The sequence below is a fragment of the Melozone crissalis genome, unplaced genomic scaffold (assembly GCF_028551555.1).
Source record: "Melozone crissalis strain CALT ecotype California unplaced genomic scaffold, PUWL_Pcris_2 ptg000044l_1, whole genome shotgun sequence".
Lineage (NCBI taxonomy): Eukaryota > Metazoa > Chordata > Aves > Passeriformes > Passerellidae > Melozone > Melozone crissalis.
This window is the reverse complement of record NW_026535822.1, coordinates 7,105,064-7,119,240: the sequence shown is the minus strand read 5'-3', so window position 1 is coordinate 7,119,240 and position 14,177 is coordinate 7,105,064.

Genomic DNA, 14,177 nt, shown 5'->3' with positions numbered 1-14,177 from the left:
ATATCAGGGCTACGTGTGGCATTGGTGGCCAGCAACTTGGGCGGATCCCCTTGCTCCCTGCTCCCTGCGGGCCATGGCAAGAGACGACCGGGATGGCCCTGGCATGGGGCTCTCCTTGGCTCCCTGCATATGCGGGATCTTACCTTGCCTCTGTTCCTCTCTCTTGCAGCCCTTGAAGAAATGGCATATGACAGCAGTCCTGCAATCAGAGATGCTGCAGTAGAATTTTGTTTAGTTCTCCGGGCTCTTGAGAGAGCTCCCTACTCCCCATGGCAGAAGCTGCGGGATCGATTCCGCAGTGCATGGAGGAAACGGCCTCGTCTTTGCTGCACTGCCTTACTGTTGTGCTGCAGCTCGGCAGAGAGATGATCTGGGGCCATTGAAGCCAGCAGGAATTTTCTTTTTCTTCTTGAAGATTTTTGTGTTTGCATTTTCATTGTTGAGTATGTAAATATAAAATATCTTACAATACACAGAGTCCCAGCATCTCTCTTTTCCTGCGCAAGGTCTGTAGGGCATAAGAGAAGAGGGGGAAAAGGTTGCTTGTACTCAGCTAGCTGCCCAGGAGTGCAGTGTTACAGGGAAAATGGCCAGAAGCCTTTTGGCCTTTGGTGGTTCTGCTGAAGCCTTTGTGCTGCCCACAGAGCGGCTGGGCAGGGGCCGGAGCTGCGGGGATCCCTGCCAGAGCGGTGCCTGGAGATGGCCACAAGCCCTGTGCTGGACAGGAAGGGCCATCCGTATCCTCCTGCCCGTCTGCTGCTGGCTGCAGTGCTGAGGGCTCCCAGGTGCCTCTGGATGAGGCTCCTCTGGAGCTGCTTTGGGGCTGTTGCGCTGCTGCCGGCATCCTTGGCCAGGCTGGGGGAGACCCTGAGGGGCTGAGGCACTTGGCTGGCAGAGGCCATAAGCAGCCCCCTGGCAGCCGCCTTGATCCCGACAGCCGGCTGCTCTGGCGCTTCCAGGTCGGTGGCCGGTTGGAGGGACGCCCTGGAATCAGGCGTGGAACCCCGGTCCTGGCCTTTCAGGGCTGTGAGGCCAGCTGTTGTGGGGCTGGGGGGGTGCCCTCCCAGTGCTCCAGACTGGAGCCCCCCCCCCCTCAGCCTTAGGCATTCAGCTCCACTGCCTAATATCCAAGTCTTGTTCCTCTTGCTGTGGGGAAGGCCGAGCTCTGTGGCTTTAGGCCCCATGGAGCCAGAAGAGCAGCAGCTTTGAGCCCACAGGGGCCTCAGAAAGGCCCTCTTGGACCACAGACATTCCTGTCCTTCCCAGGCCAGGGACACATGAGAATGCAGCGGGCGCCTTCAGGGTGCCACGCCGGCTTTGCACTGGGCCACCTCCCTGTGCTGTGCACGGCTGGCTCTTTGCTTTGCTGCTCTCGGCCTTGTGTCGTCGTACTCCTCTGGCTGCCTGCAGCCAGGGGCAGCCCTATCAGGAGGGTGAAAGGCCCCGTCTCCAACATCTCCAGGGGGAAATGGAGCTCTCCCAGCCCTCAGCCCACGCTGTAAGCAGAGCAGAGCCTTTTCCCCAGCCCCGTTGGCTTTCTGCCTGCTTCTGGCCCCTGGCCACCATCACCCACTGCACTTGCTCTGAGTCACCTACAGCATGCCTGGTGCCTCTTGATTTGCTGACCCTGGCATGTGAGGCTCACGGAGGGAAAGGTGGCTGTCCCAATGCTGAGGGCACACGTGGCTCACTCAGCAGACTTGAGGCTTCCCCAGCAGCTTGCAGGTGCCTTATGTGTCATGTTACAGTGCTTGTGCTCCTGCCTCTTCCTGTCCCTCTTCTCACCCTCACCAACCCTGCACCCTTTGACCTACCTTCAGTAAACCCTGTTGCATCAGACACGGTGTCAAGAGCCCTCCTTCGGCTGCCGGTCAAGCGCACGTTACAACCTCCGGGCCTGCGAGCAAGGTGGGCTGGGGGAGCTGGTCTCTCAGACCAAGAGGGAACGGCTCTCGACAGCACCTGCCCGTGGACATTCCCCGCACCAAATAAAATCATCTCCAAGTTTAGCTAGGAAGCTAGTAAGGTATAAACCATTAATTGCCTGGAAATCTGGCACTAGTCTCTGAGTTCCATTAGGTTTCTTTATTGCTGATCTAGCAGTATTAAATTTTGACTGCCATTCTTCCAATAGTCCTGATGTCAGGGATTTCATTGATTGTTGCCTCTGTTCCTTTCCTAGCTTCTAATCTTCAAGGGTATTGCTTTCTGACTACTGCCCTAACTCTTGTCTGTAGCTCAATTTCAATAGGGTCTGCTGGTTTTGATTTTCCTGGCCTATCAGTACCCCATACTCTTGGGTACACCTGATTCAATACTTGCTCTAACTAGTTCTTCTTGTTGGTTGGTCTGGTGTCAATTGTCAGTCCTACTGCTAAAACCGCTCATTTGTCTTCAGGTAGCTTCCATTGAAGTTTTCTTTTTCTAAACGGAACTGTTGCTTCTAAATTTTCAAGCAAATCCCTGCATAGGACAGATTTGGGTGAGTTTGGGAAACAGAGAAACGGATGTATTCCCATTTTCTTCTTGATTTTCCATCCAAGTGGTTTCAGGAAGAATGCATTTTCTGGCTGCCCTGTAGTTGCTCCTATTGCTTGAAGATAGTTTTCACTTTTGGGTAGCAGTGCTTGATTCAAGAGTGAAAATGTGTCTCCACTATGTCTTAAAATTTCAACTTCTTCATCATTCTTTAGCTGTATTTTAAACAGTGGCCTGCTAGGGTAAGAATTGCCAGTCTCGGTCATCTTATCATCTAGAGTGGCTGCAAGAGTTTTGTGTACTTTGTCTGCTAACTCTGGGCACTGGCCCTATTTCCAGTGTCCTGATTTCTTACAAGATGCACATTGATTTGGGCCCAGCTTGGTCTGTGGCTGCTTTGAAGCTCCTCTGCCTCTGCTAATTTCGCCCCTGCCTCTGCTTCAACCACGCCTACATCCGTCCTCTCCCTGGTGCTGATCCAGAGCTGCCACCATGGCTGCAGGGAGCTCTTTTTCTTTTTCCCTCTCTTGACTATCGTACACTTTCTACTTTTGATGGAGTGTCTAAAAGCTTGCGTGACTGCTCAATGTTCTTCGAACACTTCTCAAACTCAGAGGGGCTTGGTGCTGTGACCATTTCCCTGGGGTGTTCCAGTTGGTGTTTATTTATCAGTTATCGTACAATGGTTTGTTTTCATGTACCCCGTATTTTCCCCAATTCGGTTAACCCCTAGGTTTTGCCCTCCCTCAAAGCTGTCCCTCATGCCATTCCCCACTCTTTGTTCCAGCTCCTTCCCTGCCTCTCCAGATAATCCAGCTCTTTATTCCTGAACCTTCCCTGTCACTTTTGCCTTGGACCAATCCCTGACTGCACCACCCCTTTGGAATTCCTCTGTTGCTGGATGCCGCACTGGCCCATGTGACCTACCCTCTCCTCCCATCTGTCCTAATTAGTCCCAAGCAACAGATGGAATCCCCTCGCTCCTCCCCTGCAGATTCCTTATTGCTCAATTGTTTGTATCCACCCCCTGAGTTGTACCCCGATAAAATCCCATGCACAGAAGTGCTGGCGGCTCTTTGCTGCTGAATCCTTCCCTTGGAATAAACCTTGGCCTGTGGAACCTCAGCATCGAGGAGCCTCCTCCTTCTCTTTGGCCTGCTCCGTGCTGCAGTTAGGAGATCCTGAACCACTGAGCAGTGGCTCACCAGGGTCAGCCGCGGGCAGGACCCACGCCTTGGCCGTTCCCCACTCCTGGCGCAGCGCCGCAGTTTTCCCAAGAGCCAGCCCGGGCTCCGCTGGGCTGCGTCGATGGGGAACCTGTCCCAGTGCCTGACTGTGCTCTGGGTGTCGCCTTCTGATGCAAGGCGAGGCGACCTGGTTCTGAGGAAACGGCACGGCAACCCAAACTCTCCAGGGTCACTCGGGCCAAGAACACACGCTAGCACCAGTATGGCGGACGGTTCAAGACTTTTATTGTCCCGTCTCGTCGGGTTTTATACTGGGGGAGTTTTCTCTCTACGTCAGGGGGTCTTACTTTACTGTAATTGGTTAGTAAGGAGTCGAAAGTTACTAATGTTAGGGGGGACTACATTCTTGGGTGATCCCTTATCACTAGAAGTTAGGGGGAGAGGGATCCTGCTGCTTTCCGTGACATCGCGAGATTTTCCGAGCGCCTGACCCTATCTACTACATCTCCCCCACTTTTTCTACAAATGAGCAAAGTAGTCATATACATAGGTACTGAGATGAGGCATGGGGTTGTTGACAAAGAAAGGGGTTTGGTAAACTTTAGTGGGAAATCTTGTGACTGGCAGTGTTCCCTGGTCGAATTCACAGCAGTGAATTGCTGACCTGTGAACAGGATGTTGGCCCGTTCTAGGCGCGTCTGAATGAATGAGACCAGCTTGTTCAGCAGGCATGGTCCGAAGGTGACAGCTAAAAGTAGCATTGCCAAAGGACCTATTAGGGTAGAAATCAGAGTGGTTAGCCATGGTGATCGATTGAACCAGGACTCGAACCAGCCCTGTTGGGCCTCCCTGTCTTTCTGTCTCTGAGCCAGTCTGTTTCGGAGTTCTGCCATGGAGTCTCTAACGACTCCCATGTGGTCTGCATAGAAGCAGCACTCCTCTTTCAAGGCGGCACACAGACCCCCTTGCTGCATGAATAGGAGGTCTAGACCTCGCCTGTTCTGCAAGACCACTTCTGAGAGTGAGGAGACTGACTTCTCTAGAAAGGAGATGGATTTCTCGATCCTCTGCAGGTCCTCGTCGATTGTTGCCTGCAGCTGTGACAGTCCTTGGTGCTGTGTCGCTAGGGCTGAGACTCCTGTGGCTATTCCAGCTGCTCCTAGGCCGAGCAGCATTGTGATAGTTATATTTGTTACTATATCTCTTTTGTGGAGCCGGCTGGGTTCCTCGAAAAGGTGATACACTTCTTCGTCTGCGTGGTACAGGACCCTAGGAACAATCAGAACTTGGACACAAAAGTCGTTAGAGTCATCGAATTTGGCAAGGAACACACAAGGACTCACTCCTGATCGCTGGCAAACCCGCATCCCATATGCGGATGGCACTGCCCATTTATTGTTTTTCCCGTTGGGTCTGACTACTTTGGTGCAGACGTTGCCTTTCTGCCTAGCTAGGGTTGCATTGCCAAAGCATCTGCCCTGGCCTGTGACTTGACTCAAGGTGATTCCTTTGCGGGGGGTGTCCCATCTACATTGGTTGGGTGCATCTGCTGTGGAGTAACTGAAGGGAGTGTTTAGAGCAACTCTTTCGTAAAAGGGAGGTTCGACATTGTAACAAAGCCAGCAGGATTCGGTTAGGTTAGGGTTAGATTCGTTCAGGGATAGGAAGGTAGCTTCTAACATACGAAGGATTGGGTCTGAGTCTGACTCGGCTGAACGGCCTATCTGAAAGGCTTCTACATGGCCGGTCGGGATATCAGCGACCCTTGTGGGCAAGGCTTTGGGGCGGGTCGCGTTTCTCCCTTTCGGCACGCTTTTAATCACTTTGTTGGGTCCGACCGCTCGGGATGCCGACGGTTGGAGCCTAATAATTCGCACGTTCACTCTCTCTTTTGACCCTTGAAGGACTACTGTCCACGTTCTGCCTGTTGCCCAGCTAGGGTGATGTGGCACGAAGGATGGGGTGTTTGGTGCGGTGATTTCCTTGAGCACTTTGTCACTACTAAGGTGTTGCATGACCCACCTGAATGGCCGATGGGGGTAGTGGTCTGGGCTGACTTGCCCTCTGGCAACAAGCCCCAACAGCAAAATCACACAGAGACACCATTGATGCTTGGGTCTCACCCGCGCGGGTCCTTCGGGCGCTGCCCGGCGGCCTGGTAGTCTGCCGCCTTCCTCTGGAATGGGGATGTACGCGTCATGAGGACGTCCCACGAGCAGGTCCTGCAAACAGAAACTCGCAACTCTCATCAGTCTCATTCTGCTCGTTATGGAGGTCCGGTTTAATTGACCCAAGTGGACACCACTTAGTTTGCCGTCCTCTTTGACAGCTGCGTACCCTCTCCCCGTGAGCATCAACCTCCAGCCCCGTTCCCATTCGCCTAGCTCGTTTCTAATTACCACCTGTGGGCCCCCTGCTCCTGTTTCTGCTCCCAGGCCTTCTGATCCCCCCTTTTTCATTTGCTCCAGTCGCTCCAGCTGCCTCTGGCCCTGCTGGTACAGCTCCTCAGCCCTCAATGCCCGCTCCTCTACATTCTGCTCCATCTGTTTCGCAATGCCCTGCTGGGCTCTCATCAGCCCCTGTTTCCTCTGGCGCTCCAGCTCCTCCTGGGCCTCCATGCCCTTTTCCCGCTCCATTTCCATCATCTCGTTCAGGCGCTTCTCTTCCTCTGCCAGTTCCTCGAGGATCATCTGCTTCTCCAGGACTTGCTTGTCCCAGATCATGTTGCACTTGGCACTGAGGAACAGCGCGTTCAGTTCCCGCACATCTTCCTCTTCCTCCAGCTTCATCCTTGTTGCTCGCTGTGGCAGCTTCTGCTTCCCCTGCTGCAGCTCTTCATCCACGTCTCTCCCACGGTCCCTCTCGTCCTCCAGCTCTGCCTTTCTCTGCTCCTCGATCTGGGCCTTTTTCAGGGCTTCCTGCAACGTCCAGACGCCTTTCGCTGCGGCGTCCGCTTTGTCGTTGCCGATCTGGAGGTGGCTGTTGATGTGAATGACTGACACGGTGCCCTGTTGCGAGGAGGGTGCTTCTTCCAGCATCAGGGCTGCTGCTGATGTTGGCACTCCTGGTCCCTTTTTTGTGTGAGGTGTTAAAGCCACCAGCTGGGTGCTTTTCCACGCCCGGGACTGCCCTCCCACTCCGTTCACTGGGGGGACTTCTTTGAATTGCCAACGTCCGGGCCAATGTGCTTGGGGAATGATCGTGCAGTCTGATCCCGTGTCTGCCCAGAATTGAAACCCTATGACGTGGGGATCTTGACTGCCGTAAAGGCGGCATGTCCCCCACACCATCAGGGGTTCCTTCCCTATTTTCATGGCCAGGGCCACCCAGGGACCCCCCTCTGGGGGCAATGAGGAGGAATCTAACGCTGCCTGAAGTCTGTCCACAAACTGAGTGAAGCTCTCACTTTCACTCTGTCTTATGGTAGACCACGGGGCAGGTTTAGCCACTACTTTGGAAGCAGAACAAATGGCCTCTCGGGCAGCCCGGGTGGTTGTCATAACTTCATGGCCCCTTAATCCCTCAGCCTGGGCCTGGGGGGTGATCATCGTGGGGTCTCTACCCACCAATCTCTGTATACTGGAGCCGTGCAGTGGATGGTCAGGTCCCATTATCTGGGCTAGCTCCTTTGTGCATTGGTCCTCCCACTCTTGTTTAAAAACAATCATCCCCGCGCCATTGAAAATCATCCTACACGTCTGTTTGATGTCAAAGGGAAGCATGTCATCCCCTCCAAAAACCCCATCTATGAGCGTGTTAACCATGGCAGAATTAATTCCCTTGTCTGCAATCGCTTTAATAATTGCCTGTACCTCTTTTGGATTCACTGGAGAATAGGTCCTTCTTTGGTTTTCGCCTGCCCCCCCCACACGGACAGGAAACACTAGCTTGGCTGAAGGGGTATACTCGGCGCAGGCTATCTTTATTTTTCGCCAATCTGTAAGAGGGGTCCGGTCTTTCTCTGATAATCCCTTCACCCATGCGGGAGCACTGTGACTAGAGATCTTGTATGCTGCTGCTCTCCCTCTGTTAAGGCTAGTATCCGAACTGGAGCTCCCCGACTCCCTCTCGGACTCGTCCCGGCTCGAGTCTGAGTCGGAGTCGGAAGTGGAATGGTCGAGCACTTCCGGGCTGCTCTGCCTTTTTCTCGGGCTCCGACCCCGCCCCCTCCTGCGGGGGGCGGACCGTTCCCTCCCCCTGGGGTCTCCCCGCCTCCTGCTGGGGGAGGTCCTTGCCTTATACGGGCTTAATTTGAATAGAGCGCTCTGATTGGTCTCACCCCTCACCGCGGGGACCGCCCCCCCTCCCCGCTCTCCCGCGCATGCGATGTTAAGCGGGCTGATCCCACTTCCGCCCTTTGTCCCCTCTTCTCTTCCGCCCTGACCACGCGGCCGGCCGCCATCTTCGAGCCCATACGGCAGCGGAGAGATGTTATCGATCCGGGCGGTTTCTGACCGTCCCGCCGCTTCCCGCGCCTCCTCCGTCAGCCCCCTCCAAAAACACTGCGCCCGTTGCTCTGCCTCCTGTGCTGGGTCAGCGATCGGCGGGGGGGGAATGGGTAGAGGAGCCGCGGTTTTGTCGGGAGGCTCCGGCGGGGGGCTGGGATCTGGCGGGCTTCGCGGGGGGGTTGGGGGGTCTCCCGGGGGTTTTGGGCTCGGGCTCGAGGGGAGGTGGGACGCGCCTAGCCCCCGCACATCCCCATCTGCAATCTGATCGCTTTCCGGGGTGGTCTGTGTCGGTGCCCCCACCCCTAGCTGCGGAGTGGCTATTAAGTAGCTTCTGGCAGCTTTCCAGGTTTCTTCCTCTTGTCGAGCTTTTTGCAGAGCCCGGATGACTCTGCCCCACGATTTTAGGGCTTTCCCCGAGCCTGAACACATGGTATCCTCGGCCAGGGTTTTCGTACAGTTATCCCACACCTCTGGGTGTAAAATACCCACGGGGCTCTCTATAGCCCCCAGCTTAATCAATCTCGACAATGCGAGAGTCACATCTTTAAGCTTACAATCTATTCCCCATTGTGTGCACACTTCACTTACGACCTTTGAGACTGCTTCCATGATTCGAGGGCGTCCCCTCCGCTGCACAAGGCCAGCTGTGCAGCCGCCGTCCTCTGTCCAGGCGATCCCCGTTCCCCGGGCACTGGTTCGATCCCGGGTTTCCGGCACCACTTGTCGCCTTCTGATGCAAGGCGAGGCGACCTGGTTCTGAGGAAACGGCACGGCAACCCAAATTCTCCAGGGTCACTCGGGCCAAGAACACACGCTAGCACCAGTATGGCGGACGGTTCAAGACTTTTATTGTCCCGTCTCGTCGGGTTTTATACTGGGGGAGTTTTCTCTCTACGTCAGGGGGTCTTACTTTACTGTAATTGGTTAGTAAGGAGTCGAAAGTTACTAATGTTAGGGGGGACTACATTCTTGGGTGATCCCTTATCACTAGAAGTTAGGGGGAGAGGGATCCTGCTGCTTTCCGTGACATCGCGAGATTTTCCGAGCGCCTGACCCTATCTACTACATCGTGAAAAACCTTGATCTGATATGGAAATGAAACTTGCCCTGTCCCAGCTCCCTGCCCTTTTCTCCAGTCCTATCACTGGTCCCAACAGTGACGAGAGCTGCAGCAGCCCCTCTGATTCCTCTCTGGAAGATGTTGAAGACCACAATGACGCCCTTTACTCTCCTGCAGGCTGAACAAAGTGGCTTCAGCTGCATCTAGGGCTTCCCCTCCAGGCCATACTCCATCCTTGCAGTCCTCCTTTGCATTCTGGCTAATGGTTTCATATCTTTTGATATTGTACCACCCAAAACTGCGCCCGTCTGCTTCCAGCGCTTCTCTTGGCTGCTGCTTCAGGGTGTGGGCACCATCATCAGAGACACAGAAGAGCTTCTCCTCCCAGAGTTGTCCTTATCCTCCGCACTTCCACCTCTCTGCCTTGATGTTCACTGGGGAACTTGCCACTTTGTGGCCGCTCATTGCTGCGCTCAGCAGGGACACAGTTTTGTTTGGACATGAGCGGCCAGAGCAAGACATGCAGCAACTGAAGCTGAGAATAGCAGAGGCTGGGCAGATGCCGTTTTTTCCAGAATGTGGGAATGAGAGTGAGAAAAGCACAAGGAAATTTCAGACTGTTAACTTTGCAATCTAACTGCCCTGGGAAACTCAGCAATGGATGGTGCTCTGGTGCTACTGCCAATGCCTTCCATGAGAAAAATTCATTTCAGGAAGGAGCAACATCATCTGACAGAGACCAAGTGTGCCAGTAGTTGCCCCAGGTGCTCCTGCCATCAGCCCCTGCAGGAAAGAGGCACAGCCCCCAAGGCACGTGGCCTTTGGCTCCTTCTGGCACAGAAGCCCCCCGGGGGCACAGGTCTCTGGGGCAGGAGACGGGCACCAGCGCTGCCAGGGCTCGGGGGGTGGCAGGTCTGCTTGGCCGGGGACTCTGCCACACCTGCTGATGTCAGCGCTCCCCGGGCCCCAGGCCTCAGAGCAGCATTCGTGCCCGGGCCCACACGTTCCTTGTGCGTGTCACACCGGCAGCTTTAGGACGGCCACCAGCCGGGACGTGTCCCAAGGGGGTCGTGTCAGCTTCCCTGAGGGGCCCTGTGCCCTTCCCAGAACAGCTGCGTCTGCAGCCCTGGGGGCTCCTTCTGCTGCCCTGAGCCCACAGAGCATGGCAGCGTTTGCTGATGCTCTGAGCCCTTCTTAAAGATCCTCTGGGACTGGCTTATACTCCTGGGGCCAGCCATTCCTGCCAAACTGGGCCACTTTGGGTGGGCTGGGCGTGGCCCCAGGGCAGGCGGCAGTGTCTGCAAGGGCCCTTGGTGACAGGTGCTGCACAGTCACTGTGACATGGAACGGCTCTCCAAGGGCCCTTTGTGACACGGGGTGACATAGGAGCTGGAGGTGACAAGGGCACGCCACAGTGCTCAGAGCACGCAACGGGACAGGACGGGACAGAGCGGTGCCGTGAGGAGCCCCCGCACAGCGCGCTCGTTCGCGTCCCGCCCGGAGCTTTTCTGAAGCCTTGTTCCTGCAGCTGAGCTCAAGGCCAGACCACAGGACTTGCTGACCCGTGGTCTCCCTGAGGCTTCTCTTCTGCAGGTGCCCTTGAGGCCATATCATAGTCCTTGTCAGGAGTCCCCTGTCCTTGTGGCAGGAGCCCTTGAGACCGAGTGCAGGACTTGCTGTCCTGTAGCCTTCCTGAGGCTTCTTACTTGAAGGTGCCTTCCAGGCACCACTGCAGGACTTGGTGACTTGGAGCTTTTCCAAGGCAACTCTCCTGCAAATAGCCACAAATCCAGGCAGAGACATGGAGCAGAGACACCTGGCAGTGCCTGAGCTGGCCTGGGTAGAGGAGGAGGAAGGTGGCCCTGGAGCTGCCCCGGCACAGCAGACTGAAGAGGTGGTGCCATTCCAGCCACCGCAGGAGGGTGAGTGGCAGAGCTGGGCCACAGGACTGGTGCCTGCTGCCAGCTTGGACCCCACGCCGTGCCGTGCCGTGCCATGCTATGCCCTGGGGACATGGCCAGGGACAGGACGGAAGAGGGCCCGGGCAGACACCCCGCAGTGGCCGTGCTCCGTCTCCTGGGGCATCCCGGGGCTCTCTCTGCCTGGGGATCGCAGGGCCGGGCCGTGTTGTCCGGCCTCTCCCGCAGCCCCTCATCTCTGGCTGCGCTCGCTCTTTGCCAGATGCAGCCCCGGAGCGCACACAAGAGCAGGAGTCCAGCCGTGGCCGCTTCCGCAGAACAGCGCAGGTACCTGCAGCCACCCCCACCTGGGCTGGGCCTGCTGTCCCTGCTCAGCCCAGCACCGTGTGTGTGGAGCACTCCATGCAACATCCTCGGCTTCTTGCCCTTCTCCTACAGTTTGTTTGCAACTTCCTCAAGAGAATTAAAGAGGAAGAGACCATCGCCACGGGCGTAGGCCTCAGACCATACTCGCCCATCTTCCTCAGCAAGACCGGTGCTGCCCTGCTGCATATGCTTGTAGAGGAAGATTTTTACACTCCAAAGCAAGTAAGCAGCCTGGGCCAGGCTTTGATCCTCCCAGCAATTGCTTGGCCTCCCAATCCACGCATGCTGCTTGCTGTGAGCCTTTCAGGCCACATGGCAGTGGGGTGGGAAGGGAAGCACTCCTCTGGGGAAGCTGGCAACATTGCTCCCTCTGGCAGCTTTCCTAGTCTCCCTGTGCCTTCTCCAGGTGCCTGCCATGGTGAGCTACATCCACCAGTGCCTCATGGCCAATGATTCTGCTGAGCACAGGCTGGACGAGACCCTGCTGGATCTCACCCAAGCACAGCCAAATGACGCAGTGGTGACGCTCCTGCGTGTGGCCCCGTCCTGTGACAGGTATGGGGCCCACCTGCCCACAGGGCTCAGGCCTCCCCAGCCCATCACCCTGCACAGCCTGCCCCAGGTGTCAGAGCAACAGAGACTTCCAGGGCCCTCTGGATGCTCCCTTTCCCAGCCCTGCCAGGCCAGCCCCTGAGCCTGCTGCCGTGCTCCCTTGCCGCCTCTCAGGGCTCTGTCCCCACAGGGCTGGGCTGTCTGCCTCCTGCTGGCAGGGGCGCAGTGGGCAGAGGCAGAAATGGCAGCCAGCTCAGCTGCCCCTGGTGCTTTCTCTGAGACCCTCCTGACACACAGCTCTAACCCCACAGAGCTGCCATGGCCATGTGGAAGACCATCATGGGCTCAGCCAGGACTGCGGAGCTGGCGCAGCTGATCCTCCTGGATGTGCTGGGCAGCTGGCCAGAGTACAGCAGCTGCACCTCCAATGGGGACGAAACGGCTGTCTTTGCCCTGACGGTGAGTTTCTGCAACGGGCCTTTGCAGGCCCCAAGGCTGCCTCTCCAGCGGCTCTCTATCCTCCTTCCCCGACTGCATTTCCCTGCCTCAGGCGCTGGCCTGAAACCTGGCCCAGGGGCAGCTTCAGGCCCACCAGGCCCCGTGCTCCCCCTGCCATGCTCTCTCCTGGCCTCTCCCTGCCACGCTCGGGCCCTGCCACACACACACCTCGGCACTGAGCGCTGTCTCGGGGGGCTTTGTCCTTTGCAGGCAACTGTGGTGACGTGGAAGATCCTCCAGGTGCCCTGTCTCCCACGGATCTTGAAGGTGTATTTCCCCCACCTATTTGTGCATCTGCTATTCCAAGTCTTCTTCAGCACTCTGGATATGCCAGAGGAGGTCGACACCTTCTGGAAGGGATGCCAGGAAGAGCACGGCCTTGCCACCAGCCCCAACAGGTGCTCCATGCCACTCCTCCTGTCCCTGCCACGTGGCCTGCCAAGGAGCCAGTGCTGCCAGTGTGACCTGGGCTTTGCTGTGCACACAGGTTTGCTGTGCGCACCCTGAAGTCCCTGCTCTGCCTTCTCCGCTGCGAGGATGTGGTGCTGGCAATGGAGCGCAGGTGTGCCTGGGACACGCTGCTCTCTCTTGACACTCACCACTTTGCCGTGGCTCTGCTTGCCAGGTGAGACCCCCTTCTCCCCACTGCCTCTGACATTGCTGCCCTGTGCCCAGGTGCCCCACAAAGTGTCCGTGGTGGCCATGGGTCAGAGGGCCTTGGCACTGAGGGACGGCCAAGCAGGCTGGAAAAGGCTGGCAGAGGAGGGTGCCCATCAGCAACCAACTCCCAAACGGCCCACGTCCCCTTGCTGGAAGGGTGCTGGGGAAAGATGAGAACTGGGTGAGTCACGCCTGGGAGACGTTTGCCCCACTGCATCAGGCTCTTGTTTCCTTTTTCCCCTCTTCAGAGAAATTCGCCGCTTAGCCATCCACTTTTGTTCCGCGGTGGCATTCTACCTGCTCGCCCTGCTCGGCAAAGAGATGCCATACTGGGATTTCCCTGCCCTGGCATTCCTTGTGGAGGTGAGCCTCAAGGCCAGCGCTGCCTGGCTGAGCGGCCTCCCAGCCCTCTGGCCTCTGGCAGCCACAGCTGCCAGGACAGTGCCCGTGCCCTGTGCTGCTGCCTGGGCCCGGCCCTGTGCGCTTCTGGGCTCCTGCCGGCCGGCTCCCCTGTCACTGCCCTGTGCCTTTCAGGTCCTCGAGTGCCTGGACTTGAGGCAATGCAGTGACAGTGTCCTGGAGATCCTGGCACAGAACCTGCAGAGCGAGCACATGGCCAGGCGTTACTTGGCACTCCGAGGCCTCGTAGTGCTGGGCAAGAATCCCTTGATGGTGAGAAGAGGGCAGTGGCCGAAGCCGTGCAGGCAGCGTGGGGCTGGGCAACGCAGTCGCTTGGCCTTGCCTGGGCTTCGGCCGCTGGGGCAGCTCTTCCCATCTCTCCTGCTTCCCTGCCCCAGTGCTTCGGGACAGGCCTTTGGCCTCTGGGCCCTACGGCAGCAGGGCGGCCTTTCACAAAGTCGTCTTCCGCACAGGCTGAAAAAATGCAGAGCCTGACTGAAAGTCTTGTGGAGCTCCTGGAGGAAAATGACAGCGACATGATCAGGATCAGCATTCTTCTACTCAGATATTTGCTCCTGGATAATGGTGCTCCAATAGCCACCCCCATCGC